The 16,012-nt window shown below is 40.6% G+C and overlaps 1 long non-coding RNA gene across 2 annotated transcripts in view; it reads left to right on the forward strand.

The window, feature by feature from the left end:
• The window catches only part of LOC109027764 (uncharacterized), a 45,523-nt gene extending 33,566 nt beyond the window's left edge, over positions 1-11,957 (forward strand). For both annotated transcript variants that reach the window (XR_002006823.3, XR_010134727.1), the window contains 4 exons: positions 1,155-1,244; positions 1,769-6,288; positions 8,207-8,279; positions 9,960-11,957. This is a non-coding gene — a long non-coding RNA (uncharacterized lncRNA). The remainder of the gene's footprint in view (positions 1-1,154; positions 1,245-1,768; positions 6,289-8,206; positions 8,280-9,959) is intronic.
• The last annotated feature ends 4,055 nt before the right edge of the window (positions 11,958-16,012 follow it).

Genomic DNA, 16,012 nt, shown 5'->3' on the forward strand with positions numbered 1-16,012 from the left:
CAAATTCATAGAGACAGAAAGCAGATTAATGGTTGCCAGGAACTGGGGGAAGGGGAGGAATGAGGAGTGACTAACTGTGTTTTTCCCATTGTGATTAAAAAAAAAGTTCTGGAACCAGATAGTGGTGATGGTTGCACAACATTGTGAATGTACTTAGTACCACTGAATTGTGCACTTTAAAATGGTCAGTTTTGGCTGGGCACGGTGGCTCATGCCTGTAATCCCAGCACTTTGGGAGGCTGAGGCAGGGGAATCACCTGAGTTCAGGAGTTCAAGACCAGCCTGGCCAACATGGTGAAACCCCGTCTCTACTAAAAATACAAAAATTAGCTGGGTGTGGTGGCACATGCATGTAGTCCCAGCTACTCAGGAGGCTGAGGCAGGAGAATCACTTGAATCTGGAAGGCAGAGATTGCAGTAAGCTGAGATTGTGTCACTGTACTCCAGCCTGGGCAACAAAGTGAGACTCTGTCTCAAAAAAAAGAAAAGAAAAGTTAGTTTTATGTAATGCCTATTTTATCACAATAAAAAATTAAAAGAGTGAATGGAGTGTTGTTTTAACTCCCATTATGGGACCAGTTGAAAGGTTTATAGGATAGAGGTTGGAAATGCAAAGGGCCTAAACCAGTGGTTTTCAGCCCTGATTGAGCCATCCTATCCTTGGAGAGTTTTATGTCTTATCCTTGTCTTAGCTACGCCCAAGACCAATTAAATCAAAATCTCTGGAGGTAAGGCCCAGGCATCAAAAAAATTTTCAATACATCCCCGGATGATTCTAACGTACCATCAGTATTTCAAACAGTGGCCTGAAACCTCAAGGGTCAAATGAGTTAATGACTTTGGTGCAAACTGACTTGACCCATATCATAACCAATGTGCCTGCATCTTCTCCCATACTTGCTTGGGAGGGGATGTAGAGTAGAATGAGGAGGCTTTCAGAATCAGATCTGCCCAGGATTTGAAAACTGGCTCCATTACCAACTAGCTGTGTGTCCTTGGGCAAACCACATAACCCTTGTGGGCATGTTTTCTCCTAAGTGAAGAACACCATTTCAGAGGGTTTTTGCAAGGCACACATGAAGCAGCCAATTTCCCAGCTTTACCAGTGTCAGACCCTGTTTAGTCATCATTCTTTTCTTTCCATCTCATTCTAGACCGGAAAGGAGAAACAGTCTTATCTGCATGAAAGTCCTGGTACTGCTGTATCTCGTACTATAAGTTCAGTTTTCTCCCTTCACCTGAAGGTAAGTTGAAGAATAACTTCATAAGCCAGGGAGAGTTACGTTTGGATCAGGAGTTAGTGATAACAAGTGAGCCCAATAATAGTACTTTTTGCACTCATGCTCAGATGTTTTTTATGCACCAAGCTTTATAATGATGTAGATATACTCTAAGACAAAAACAGATAAAACTCACCTATAATTTTGAATCATAAAATAGTTTGGATTTTTCCATGTTTCTGGTTAGTCCTTACTCTTTGATAATATAAGGAATATATTTTTATTCAACTACAGTTAAGGCATAGATATAATTTTATACTCTGCATTTTCTTTATCTTCAGCATTCGTTATGTTTCTATAGTTCATTATTGACATTTTAATGACTACATAGTATTTGATTGAATAGCCTTACTATAATTTATTTTGATATTCCTCTGTTAAGCCTTTTGACTGCTAAGTTTTCAATATTAGAAATTGTACATAGTAAAAATATTTCTGCATGTAACTTTTAATTTCCTTTGACTTCTTTTCTTTTTTTTTTTTTTGAGATGGAGTCTCGCCCTGACGCCCAGGCTGGAGTGCAATACCACAATCTCGTCTCACTGCAACCTCTGCTTCCCAGGTTCAAACGATTCTCCTATCTCAGCCTCCCGAGTAGCTAGGATTACAGGCGCCTGCCACCATGCCCAGCTAATTTTTCTATTTTTAGTAAAGATGGGGTTTCACCGTGTTGGTCAGGCTGGTCTCTAATTCCTGACCTCGTGATCCACCCACCTTGGCCTCCCAAAGTACTGGGATTGCAGCCATGAGCCACCGCACCCGGCCTTGACTTATTTTCTTAAAATATATTTCCTTTAAGTTACTGGATCAAGGGGTGTGAACATTTTAAGGTTCTTGAATGCAGTATCAAATTGCTTTGGTAAAGGATTGTACCAATTTACAGTGCTACCAGCAGGGTGTGGGTGTACATTTTCAACAACTTGCCAGCACCGAATTTCATCATTTAAAAAAGGTTTACAGACTGTACATAATTTAACTTAATATAAACTAATAAATTACTGTGTCCAACTTTTGAGCATGCATAAAATTTTTTCCCCATTTCTTTTTTGTTGGCATCCCTACTATTTCGTAAACTGCTTGAGGGCAGTTTACACACCTTGCACATTGTAGAAAATCAATAATTGCTTTTTGAAACAATGAATAATTCAGGGAATCCCTGCTCCCAATAATTCTTCAGTTTTGATAATAGCAGTGAGTTTTGGGTTGTTTTGTTTTCAAGATAAACTAAATTACACTTTATTTCACTGATGTTGGCAGCCCCAGAGGACTCTGTTTGCAGGAAAAAAAATGTATGAAGATTTTCATAGGTGGGAAGTAGACCTCTCCCACACAACGAGAAGAGCAGCTAAATCATTGCTCTTTTCTCCCAGTCTCTCCCTGCACTCCCATCTGATTTCCTGTCTGCTCCTGAAAAGCCAGCTCAATATGAACTAAGGAAAAGCTATTTGTAGTGCTCATGGGAGGAAAAAGAACACAAATAGGCTCTTCCTAAGCTATTGAGCTTAGCTTTCACTCTTTCCAGCAGGAAAAGGGTCATGCATGTCCAGGTGATACTACTTGTACTTTGGTACCCATTGATTGGGACAGTGTGTGCCGATGAAAAGGTGCTGTGAATTCAGTAATGCTTTTTAAATACATATTTTAATTTCAATGATGTCTACATAAATTTCAAAAACAGCAATTAAAAAGTATGCTTGAGACCAATGTATCCGGCTACACCTATTTGGTGCATATTTGCATTCTTAGATTCCTTAAATGTCCTCTGCACAAAGGTTAGGAAACTGTGCCCTGACAATAAAGCAGTATCTTATTAGAACTAAGAGATTAACCAGTAAAGAGGACTAGAGAAGTCGTTGTTAACTGATACTTTATTAGTATTTAATACAGTAACCTGCCTCTGCTAGAAGTAAGGACTCCTCCTCAACTTTTAAAGATAGCTAATTTTAGAACTCTGCTTCCTACCTGTTCACCTTTTTCTCATTGGTGACAGCAACAAACAATTAATGGCTTTCTTAAATGTCTTGCTGTCTGAAATAAGATCTTTTTCCAATTAAAAAGTCACAAAGGCTGCATCTCTCCTCTGTTTCCTTCTTTGGCTGTAACATCTTGACATCTCTCTCTCTGTCTCCTGTTTTATCCAAGACTGAGGTTACATGAAAACAAAATGGGTCATAGGCTTCTATTGCGGGGGTGGGGCGGGGCCGGGGGGCAGATTATTTGTGACTGGTTTTAAAGAAAATTTATGCTGGTGGTTTGCAGAAAGTTGACATATATCCTAGAGTTTCCTTGTCAGAGGGCAGCAGGGTCCCCATGGGTTCACATCGTTGCCTGGACAAGGAGTCTTTGTACCCTAGTCATGCCTGGGTTGTCGCAGGGATGGGGTAACTCATTTATTCACACTCTTTCTCCTTTCCTGTTTCCTTCAAAGAAACCCTGGTCCTAGTTGACTCTACTTTACTGTTCAAAATTCAGCTCAACATATGTCAAGCTGTATGTTCTTAAACTCAAGGAAACAGAAAGGTTATAACCCCGTGGTTTCCAAGCCTGGCTTTTCATCAGAGTCTCTTGGTGAACTTTTAGAAAATCCATATTCTTGCCCCCACAGCCATTCTGATTCATTAGGACTGCTTGGGGCCATGGAACTTATATTTGGAAAAGCTCTCCTTGTGTTTCTGATGATCAGTCCAGTTCCAGAACACCAAGCTAGCCAGGCTCCCAGGGTAAGACCTCCTTGAGTATCATCTCTGGCAGGTGGTTCTATAACCTCCACTGTAAAACCTCCAGCCATGGGACACTCACCACTTTTTATGAGTGGCCTGAGTTGAGACATTCTTCCTTGTGCTGAGTGGAAAGGCATTTCCACCACAAGAATTTCTACCTGTTGATTTCAATTATGCCTGTTGGAGCAATACCAAAAAAAGTTATTCTTCCCCATAATAAACTTTCAAATACTTCAACCTCTCAAGCAGTTATTGTTTCCTTCTCAGGATCTCTCTTCCCTTTTCCAGACCCTTAGTCCAGGGTCCTTCTCTGATTACGGTTGGAGTGAGAGTGTTGGTTATGTGCCAAGTGCTTTAGACCTGTCTTTTAGATAAACTCTTGAGGGAAATTTATGGTGTCACTATCTTCCCAGTATTTGGGATGGGAAGACCAAGGGCTGGAGAAGTGATATGACCTGCCCCAGCTCCCACAGCTAGGTAGCTAAATTGAAATTTGAACACTCTATCTGACTCCAAATTCTACATCTTCAACTAACATGTTATGCTTCAGATTTTTTCTTTCTTTGTTTTTAAATGCAAAATAACAAATGCTAAATTTGCATTAAATCAAGGTATGTAAAAGTAAAACCTTCCAGTTTAAAATTCTACTCTAGAGGCTGCCACTGCCAAATTTGCGAAGGCCCTCTGCAGCCCACCACCACAAGCTGGAAGTTATAGTCACAGCAGAGGGGAGCCTTCGCCTCCTTTGCTCTGGACACCATCTGCAGTGACTGCAGCCTCCAACTGCACTGTGGGCTTGGAGCAGTGAGTAGGTTTCTTTTGACCTTGAAGCAACTAGACCCTGCGCTTTTTGTTTGCTTTAAATAAACTTGTTCAGATGTCACTCATTTTATATCCTTACAAATGTATTTCTTGGTCTTAGAAGGACTTTATATCTATCTCCATTATTTTTCTTGTTGGTTGTGATCCATTATATCAACTTATATAGATCTTTCAGTTCTTTCAATTTGATCACCGATTAAATTATCTCGCTCAATGTCATTCTCAGATCTTAATACATGTGATGCCTCTCTTTGTCCAAATAATTGATAAGAGCTTTGTTAAAGGTAGGACCAAGGACAGAGTCTTTGAGCACTTGTAGGGGAATTAATCGATTAATACTCCTGGGCTACAGTTTTTCAACCAAATATGAACACACCTGATTGTATTATCATTCAGTCTTGTCTATAAGGGCATGAAAAATTTGGCCAAATGCCTTTCTGTCCACAGCATTTTCCTGATTAATCCAGTAAGTTTATTCAAAAAAGGAAGTATTCAATTTTATCTTGGCAAACCTATGTGAGTTCCTACAAACCAACACCTTTTCTTCTTAGGGTTCAGAAAATATTTCTTTTATGGTCTGTGCAAGAACTTTGCTGTGGATTGATACCAAACTTACATTTTGGCTGGGCTTCAAAGTGACTCAGAAAGGGGCTGGGTTCAGGCTGGGATGTATGGAGCCTGTAGTGGTGGCAAGGCAAAGGCCAGCAGGGATAGTGAATAGAGGCCTCAGTGATGAGGTGGGTGCGTTGGTTAATTGCACAGGTGATAGGGCTGGCTAATTAGGGTAGGGAATTGACTAGCTGTCAGTGAGGTGAACTGAAGAATCCACCCTATGGAGGTGTCAAGGGGCAGGGAAAGAACAAGAATGGAATCAAGGTAGATGTGTCTTCAGAGAGCAGCCAACTGGGCAGAGAAAGGCTGGAGGCTGAAGCTTGATTAATGTACACTATGGTAGAAACCATGAAAGCCCAAGGATCCAGGAGGTGAAGCTGACGTAAGTCAAGGGTGAGAAATGGTCTTGGGGAACTGAGGCCTCATCGGGGCTTGTGATGAGACAACTGTATTCCCTGTCTCAGCAAATGATGCCAACTACCCAGTTGTCCAAACCAGAAACCTGGTGTCCTCCTGGAGTCCTACTGCTCCCTCAGTCTCCCCATAGCCACTTGAATTATCAAGCCCTATCATTCCTACCTCCCTCTAATAGTTCTCAATGCCCATTTCTCTACATTGTTCTACCACCCTTGCCACTGTCATCTCTTCCCCGACCCCCCATTTTTTTATTGTGGTAAAATATAAATAATATAAAATTTACCATCTTAAGAATTTTTTTTTTTTTCTTTTCAGAAAGGGTCTCACTCTGTCACCCAGGCTGGAGTGCAGTGGTGCTATCTTGGCTCATTGCAACCTCTGCCTCCCGGGTTCAAGCGATTCTCCTGCCTCAGCCTCCTGAGTAGCTGGGATTACAGGTGTGTGTGCCACAATGCTCAGCTAATTTTTGTGTTTTTAGTAGAGATGGGGTTTTACCATGTTGGCCAGGCTGGTCTTGAACTCCTGACCTCAGGTGATCTGCCCGCCTCAGCCTCCCAAAGAATTTTTAAGTGTACAGTTCAGTGGAATTAAATACATTTACCATGTTGTGCAACTATTACCATCATCTGTCTCTGGAACTCTTCATCTCATAAAACTGGAACTCTGTGCCCATTAAACAGTTATTGCCCAGTTTCCTCTTCCTCAACCTCTGGCAACCAACACTCCACTATCTCTATGATTGTGACTAATTCTAAGTACTTCATATAAGTGCGTTCATATAGTATTTTTCTTTTTGTGACTGGCTTATTTCACTTAACATGTCACAACATATCTTGTAACATGTTACTTAACATTTCACTTAACATGTTCATCCATGTTATAGCATATGTCAGAATTTCCTTCCTTTTTAAGGCTAGATAATATTCTAGTTTATGTATATATCACATTTTGTTTATCCAATTATTCATTGATGGATGCTTGGGTTACTTCCATTTTTTAGCTATTGTGAATAATGCTGCTATAAATGTGGACATAAAAATAGCTCTTTGAAAAGTGGGATTAATGGATCATATAGCAATTCTATTTTTAATTTTTTGAGGAACAATAATACTGTTTCCACAGTGGCTGCACCATGTGACATTCCCACCAACAGTGCACAAGAGTTTCAATTCTCCATATCCTCACCAACACTTGTTATTTTCCAACTTTTTGATGGTAGCCATCCTAGTGGGTGTGAAGTGGTATCTCATTGTAGTTTTGATTTACGTTTCCCTAATGATTAGTGATGTTGAGCATCTTTTCATGTGATTATTGGTTATTTGCATATATTTTAGGAGAAATGTCTATTCAAGTCCTTTGCCCATTTTTTAATTGGGTGGTTTTGTTGTTGAGTTTTAGGGCTTTATATATTCTGCATTTGAATCCCTCTTGAGATACAGGATTTGCAAATATTTTCTCCCATTCTGTGAGTTGCCATTTTACTCTTAATAGTGTCTTTTGATGCACAAAATTTTTGAATTTTCATGATGTCTAACATGTCTATTTAAAAATTTTTGTTGCCTATGTCTTTGGTGTCACATCCAAAAAAGTCATTGCCAAATCCGATGTTGTAAAGCTTTGCCCTGTGTTTTCTTTGAAGAGTTTTATCATTTTTAGCTCTTGTGTTTAAGTCTTTGATGCATTTTCAGTTAATTTTTGCATATGCTGTTAGTTAAGGATCCAACTTCATTATTTTGCATGTGGATATTCAGATTTTCTAGCACTATTTGTTTAAAAGACTGTTTTTCTCCCATTGAATGGTCTTGCATTCTTGTCAAAAATAATTTGACTCTTGTCATCTCACTCTTGAATCACAAGTCCTCTAGCCTCCAGATGTGGCTTCCCATTCAGTCTGTGTATTGTAGTTACAGCCCTTATTTTGAAATAAACTTGATCATATCTCTCTCGGGCTTAAAAAGTCTTCAGTGGTTTTCCTGGCACCTTCAGAATAAAATAAAGCCCTTCAGCATGGGATACCTGCCCCTTCCTAGGGAGGCCTCACTTCTCACGCCCCCCTGCTTCATCTTGCATGCCTCAGACTCTGGTGGTCCGTCTACTGGTTGATCATAGTGCTCTTTTATGCTATTGGACATGTTACTCCTGCTGCCAGAAATATCTGCCTCCCACCTAACTCCCGTTCACCTAACTCCCATTCACCTGCTTGCTGCTCTACTCAGTATGTCTCCTCTGTCTACCACAACCTGCTCCCCATTATGAGAAACGTGCTCTTCTTTGAATGCCCTTATCTTATTTCTTTCATAGAACATAATTGCTCTGTGTTGGAATGATAGATTTATCTGCTTGTCTCCTCTCTAGATTGTGAGATCGATGAGAGCCCAGAAAATATCTTAGGATCCCTAGTGCTTAGCACAGAGCTTGGCATATGGAGGTAAGCAAAAAGATTTTTTGAATCCAGTTGTCCATCCACTCATCCATTCAATATGAATGAGAGAACAGCCCTTTTTTAAAGAGGGATGGCCTTTTCTTAAAAGACCTCTATCTTGAGGCATTATTTTCCCCCATTCAAGTCCCAGTTTATTAGGTCCTGATACTTAATGGTGATAAAAGGGCATTATTATTGGAAGGTTGGGTATGTCAGGGGCACAATATTAGTTCAAACAGTGAACTGAAGCTTTTTTGCCTGGAATCCATTGGCTTCTTTGATGAGGATAGGAAGTAGCCTGGGACTATTGCTGTGACATGACATCAATCTTGGTGGCTAACGGGAAGGGGTTATGAAGAAGGAGGTGGACTTGGCGGATGAAGAGGACCTGTGGCTCCAGTCCACCAGAATGAATGACCTAGGCAATGGGAAGTAAGACTGGGAAGTGTTTTTCATCTTCTTAGAGTTTGGGATATATGGATGAATTGAGTGAAATGAGGATTTTAGTGAGTATCTCTACTAGGTTCCTGACAGGGATGGTTTCTCCAGGGATTCAACTGAATCTTATAGGTAGATCTGATCTGGTGAAAGATAAGGTATAAATTGGCCTGTCAACAGGACATTCGTACTGGTAGTTATTACTACCATGATGGCTTTAAGAGATTTTGGGGGCTGGCAAGAAGTAGAGTAAATGTAGCAGAACAGATGGATGTTATAGGGAAAATATAGCTGTAAGGAACAGTGAGAGCTTAGTGATGGTGGCAGTAGAGCATAAAAGACAAATTATCTTTAACTTTGGCTTTGCAAAAATTGGGGTATAAAGTGGGGCTATATTACTGAAGCAATCCGATTAGGAGGATTCATAAAAATGAAATGCATTTCATATGCACATCTGGGCAGCTATAGCCACTGTAGGTTTCTTGTAGGTCTGATAGAAAATGAGCCCTGTTGGTGAATACCTTAGCCAATATGATGAATACCTCAGCCAATATGATGAATAGTAGTGAAAGGCTGTACCTTGGGAGGCTCAGGATTATTCTGATGCACCCATCACTCACAGTTACTAGACATGTGGCAGAGACTGAATGAAGAGTTGACCCAGGGACACTCCTTGGATATGTCCCCTTTTTTTGATCAGCATATCCTTCTAACCTCCTAGAAGTTCCAATTTACAAAATATAATGGTGGGAATGAACAAAGAAGTGAGGCACGATTACTCTATCTGGGTGTTAGGGGTACTTGGCCTCTGTGGTTGACACAGCAAGGCTGAGTTGTGGTAAATTCTTGCACATTCTTGCCCATTGATCCTGCCGCCTTGAGCAGGGCCAGGTAGCCAGTCCTGTGGTCTAGAACATAACCCCCGTGGTTTTGGATGCTCAGGGTGCTGTGTGTGTTGATGTTGAATGAGTAGGCTTGGTTCTTAGTTGAGCTTTCAGAACTCTGGAAATGCTTGAGTTTGCAGTGACTCATGCACAGTAGAATGGAATGCCTAGTATTCCATGGTGTATATGTGCCACATTTTCTTAATCCAGTCTATCATTGTTGGACATTTGGGTTGGTTCCAAGTCTTTGCTATTGTGAATAGTGCCGCAATAAACATACATGTGCACGTGTCTTTATAGCAGCATGATTTATAATCCTTTGGGTATATAGCCATAAAAAATGATGAGTTCATGTCCTTTATAGGGACATGGATGAAGCTGGAAACCATCATTCTCAGCAAACTATCGCAAGGACAAAAAACCAAACACTGCATGTTCTCACTCATAGGTGGGAATTGAGCAATGAGAACACATGGACACAGGAAGGGGAACATCACACCCCGGGGCCTGTTGTGGGTTGAGGGGAGGGAGGAGGGATAGCATTAGGAGATATACCTAATGTTAAATGACGAGTTAATGGGTGCAGCACACCAACATGGCACATGTATATATATGTAACAAACCTGCACGTTGTGCACATGTACCGTAAAACTTAAAATATAGTAAAAAGAAAAAAAAGAAGAATGGAATGCCTGATTCTGCATCCCTCTAGATGGGATCAACAGGATCAAAACATGACCTTGATGGCCAAGCCAAGTTCTCTTTTTCCCAAAGGGTTTAAATCTGCCCTATTTAATATGGTAGCCAGTAGCCATATGTATTTATATTAAATTTAAATTAATCAAAATTTAAAAATTAGGTACTTAGTCACACTAGCTACATTTTACATGCTCAGTAGCCACATAAAGCCAGTGGCTGCTGTATTGAACAGTGCTGATTATGGAATATTTCCATCACTGCAAAAGGTTCTGTTGGACAGCAGTAATCCAGATCTCCTTTGTAGAAGAATTGGCACCTGGGGCTGCCTGATCTTCAAGGGGCACATCACAGAGCATGGTGTTGACCCATCTGGATACCATGTTTGAAGTTGACATGGCCCAGAAATTTGACTTCCACCAGTTAAAAATGTACTTTGACAGTTTTGTATTTAACCTGTAAATCCAGAAGCATGTCAGGGCCTTCTGGATGGAGCACTGTGAAATTAGCATACACTTCAAACCCTCTTCCCTAAAAGATCATGCACTACTGTGCTGTACATGGTAGACCTATCTCATAGTGTAGGCTTCAGCAAATACCCTTTGACAAATAATTGGTTCTGTGCTGATGATAAGCCTAATAGGTGAAAGATGGTCTTTCCCTTAAAAAATTGAGATATATGATACCAGTCTCATAAACTCTAATTCACAAGCCCTGGCATTATGAGAGGCACTTAAAGTATGAATGGTGTTAAGATTATCCTTTAATTTTGCAGTAGGCAAATGACCTCCCAAAGATATTCGCTTCCTAATCCCCAGAATTTGGGAATACATTACCTTACATGACAAAGGGGATTTGCAGATGTGAATAAGTGAAGGATTTTGAGATGGGGAGACTATCCTGGATAATCCCAGTGGGACTCATGTAATCACACAAGTTCTTAAAAGTGGAGAACTTTTCCCTGCTGTGGTCACAGAGAAAAACGCAACCAATGTAAGAACGGTCAGAGAGATTCAACATTGTTGGCTTTGAAGATAGAGGAAGAGACCACAAGCCGAAGAATGCAGGCAGGCTCTAGAAGCTGGGAAAGAGAAGGAAACGTATTCTCTGCAGAGCTACCAAAATGAATACATCCCTGTCTACACCTTGATTTTAACCTGGTGAGACCTGTATTGGGCTTCTGACCTACAGAACTCTAAGTAATAACTATATGTTGTTGAACATGCTAAGTTTGTGGGAATTGTAACAATAGCAATAGGAAATGAATATACCTTTTATACAGTGGAGGATGACTAAATAATTTATTTTGAAAATACAACTGTCACAAGGATGAAATATTCATGATCACAAATTGGTGCATTCTTAACTGTGGATAATTATGTATGAAGCCAAATTATAATAAAACTGTTATTTGCCAAACATAGAAACCTTGCTTCGTGACTAGGCTGAGCCCAGAAGGTCATTCCCTTCTTCTGCCTGTTATGTATCTGGGCAAGTGTAGGGCCTTTGCAGGTGAATCCAGTAGAGAACATGCTAAGAATGAGCAGCAGTCATGCATGACTGTATCATTGAAAGCCTTCTAGCCATTTTACAGCTTCACCTCCCTGGTTTTATTTTTTCAGAGGGGACTGAAGGAGATGAATGGATAATAAACTATGGCTAAAAACTTGGTCTGGATGAACTCTTTGATGCGGGGCAGCAGGGGGGCGGGGGTGATGGGTGGGTACCATGGGATCAGTAGCCCTGCACCAGCTCAGAGGTATAATTGTGAGGCTGGTGGAAATGCTCATCAGGGAGAAGGAAATCAGGATCACAGCTTCTGAGGACTGAACATGCTCTCAAATATAGAATCATTAATGGCTTTGGCATTCATGGTGTTAGCCTTGACTCAAATGAGAATGCCTCGACCCTTCCCAGGTTCTCCAAGGCCCCTGAGTAGACTGTCACTAGGACTTGCGGACATGGAGCTCAGTTAATGGCCTCTTATTTTTACTATGCCATAGCACCCACCTGATTTCTGGAAGGCATTGCTTCGCTTTCATAGACAGAAGATGTAACGACTGCCACGAAGATCCCTGGAGCTCTGCCTGGCGATTCTCACTCCCACTGGGTAGCTGACAAATTTTCCCTGAGAAGACATGGTTTCCTCCAGCAGCAGCAGAAGGAGTCATGGGTTTTTCTGTTTCATGGCTCAAACTGTTGTGACTCGGAATTATACTAGGACAGGGCCCTGACTTATTCTTCTGGGCTGGGCTGAGTAAGGCCTGGCTGAGTGTAGCTGGGTACACAGGTAGGGGTGGAATCAAAGCTGGAGGTACCCATAATGCTGGTTAGGAGGATAACTAGCTAGAATAAGGTTGGCAAGAACTGGGTGAGCAGGGATAGGAATTAAGACTGAGGACTGAGCTGAGGGTAGGTCAGGGGTTCTGGCAGCAACACAGCTGGAATGAATGGAGAAGCACACAAACAAAACCAAGCTAAGAATAGCCTAGATCAAGCTTGTCCAACCCATGGCCCGCAGGCTCCATGTGGCCCAGGATGGCTTTGAATGTGGCCCAGCACAAATTTGTAAACTTTCTTAAAACATTATGAGATTTTTTGGTGATTTTTTTTAGCTCATAACTATTGTTAGTTTTAGTATGGGTTTTTTGTTTGTTTTTTGTTTTTTTGAGATGGAGTCTCACTCTGTCACCCAGGCTGGAGTGCAGTGGTTCAATCTTGGCTCACTGCAACCTCCGCCTCCCAGGTTCAAGTGATTCTCCTGCCCCAGCCCCCGGAGTAGCTGGGATTACAGGTGCTCGCCACTGTGCCCAGCTAATTTTTGTATTTTTAGTAAAGACAGGATTTCACCATGTTGGCCAGGCTGGTCTCGAACTCCTTGCCTTAAGTGATCTACCCGCCTTGGCCTCCCATGCTGGGATTACAGGCATGAGCTGCTATGCCCGGCAGTGTTAGTATATTTTATGTGTGGCCCAAGATAATTATTCTTCTTCCAGTGTGGCCCAGGGAAGCCAAAAGATTGGACACCCATGGCCTAGATGGACATGAAGCCAGGTAAGTACATGGCAGGTAAGCTGAGCTCCAAATGGGAGGCAGTGGGATACCATGGTCAAGAACATGGGTTTTTCATTCACTTATATAGACTTGAATTTAAATCCTGCCCTCCCAGTTACTAGCAGTGTGATTTGGGGCCATTTACTTCAACCTGCCCCAGTTAATTCATCTCTAAAATTAGGATAATAATATGTATCCTGCAGGTGATTGTAAGAATTAGAAAAAGGCATACAACATGCCTCACGCATTGCTTCTCTAACTGGATTCACAAATGTACTCTTGGGAGTCCAAAAGTTCTCCACAAAAATTTTATCTTAAGTTCTTAACCTTTTTTACATGTATTTTAAAGAGCAGTTTTAGGTTCATATCATATTTGAGAAGATAGTACAGAGAACTCTCTCTACTGGTAGTTTATAATCTATCCCCATTGCTTCATCTGGATATCATTCCCCACCATTGACATCCTGCACCAAAGTGGTACATTTGTTACAATTGATGAGACAGAATTGACACATCATTGTCACCCAAAGTTCATAGTTTACATTAGATTTACTCTTGATGTTGTAGTTGTAATATCCCATGGGTTTTTAACAAATGTAGCATGACATGTATCTACCATTATTGTATCATACAGAATACAGGCATATCTCAGAGATACCATGGCCCGATTCCAGACCACCACAATAAATCAAATATTGCAATAAGATGGGTCATATGAATTTTTTATTCCCCAATGCATATAGGAGTTACATTAACACTATACTGTAGTATATTAAATGTGCAATGGCATTATGTCTAAAAAACAGCATACACACCTTAATGAAAAAATACTTTATTGTTTAAAATGCGAATGATTGCCTAAGCCCTCAGCCAGTTGTCATCTTTTTGCTGATCAATGTTGATGGCTGCTGACTGATCAGGGTGGTTGTTGCTGAAGGTGGTAGGTGGCTGTGGAAATTTCTTAAAATACAACAACAATGAAGTCTACCACATCGATTGACTCTTCTTTCGTGAAAGAGTTTTCTGGAGTAGGCAATGCTGTTTAATAGCATCCTACCCACAGTAGAACTTCCTTCAAAATTGGAGTCAAGCCTCCCAAACCCTGCCACTGTTTCATCAACTAAGTTTATATAATGTTCTAAATCCTTTGTTGTCATTTCAATAATGTTCACAATATCTTTACCAGGAGTAGATTACATCTCAAGAAACCACCTTTTTTGTTCATTGATAAGGAGTAACTCCTCATCTGTTCAAATTTTATCATGAGATGGCAGCAATTCAGTCCCATCTTCAGGCTCCACTTCTAATTCTAGTTCCCTACCTATTTCTACCACATTTGTAGTTACTTCCTCCACTGAAGTCTTGAATCCCTCAAAATCATCCATAAGGGTTAGAATCAACTTCTTCTAGACTCCTGTTTGTGTTGACATTTTGACCTCCTCCGTGGATCACGAATGTTCTTAATTACATCTAGAAGAATCATCTCCAGAAGGTGTTCAATTTACCTTGTCTAGATCCACTAGAGGAATCACTGTCTATGACAGCTATAGCTTTATGAAATGTATTATATTTCTTAAATAGTAAAACTTGAAAGTTGAAATTATATATTGATCCATGGGCTGCAGAATGAATGTTGTGTTAGCAAGTATGAAAACATCATTAATCTTCTTACACATCTCCATCAGAGCTCTTATGTAACCAGTGCATTGTCAATGAACAGTAATATTTTGAAAGGAATTTTTTTTTCTGAGTAGGTCTCAACAGTGGACTTAAAATATTCAGTAAAACCATGCTGTAAAAAGATGTGCTGTCATCTAGGCTTTGTTATTCCATTTATAGAGCACAAAGCAGATTTAGCCTAATTCTGAAGATCCCTAGGATTTTTTAAATAGTAAATGAACATTGGTGTCAACTTAAAGTCACCAGTTGCCTTAGCTTCTAACAAGAGAGTCAGTCTGTTCTTTGAAGTCTGAAGCCAGGTATTGACTTCTCCTTTCTAGCTATACAAGTTCTAGGTGGCATCTAGATGGCATCTTCTCCCAATAGAAAGCTGTTTTGTCTAAGTTGAAAATCTGTTGTTTAATGTAACCACCTTCATCAATGATCTTAGCTAGATCTTCTGGATCTTGCACTTTTATGTGCACGAAGATGTCTTTTATGTTAACGAGATGACTTCTTTCCTTAAACCTCATGAACCAACCTCTGGTGGCTTTAAACTTCTCTTCTGCAGCTTCCTCACCTCTCTCAGTCTTCATTGTACTGAAGAGACTTGCTCTGAATTAGGCTTTGGGCTTAAGAGAATGTCGTGGCTTGTTTGATCTTCTATTTAGACCACTAAAACTTTCTTCATGTCAACAACAAGGCTGTTCCACTTTCTTATGATTTGTGTGGTTACTGGAGTAGCAGTTTTAATTTCCTTTAAGAACTTTTCTTTTGCATTTACAACTTGGTTAACAGGAGCAAGAGGCCCCGCTTTTGGCCTGTTTCAGCTTTGGGCATGCCTTCTTCAACTAAGCTTAGTCATTTCTAGCTTTTGATTGAAAGTGAGAGATGTGTGATTCTTCCTTCCACTTGAACAGTTAGAGGCCATTATAGGGTTATTAATTGGCCTAATTTCAATATTTTTGTGTCTCAGGGCATGGGGAGGCCTGAGGAGAGGAAAGAGAT

Source organism: Gorilla gorilla, chromosome 6, assembly GCF_029281585.2.
Source record: "Gorilla gorilla gorilla isolate KB3781 chromosome 6, NHGRI_mGorGor1-v2.1_pri, whole genome shotgun sequence".
Classification (NCBI taxonomy): Eukaryota; Metazoa; Chordata; class Mammalia; order Primates; family Hominidae; genus Gorilla; species Gorilla gorilla.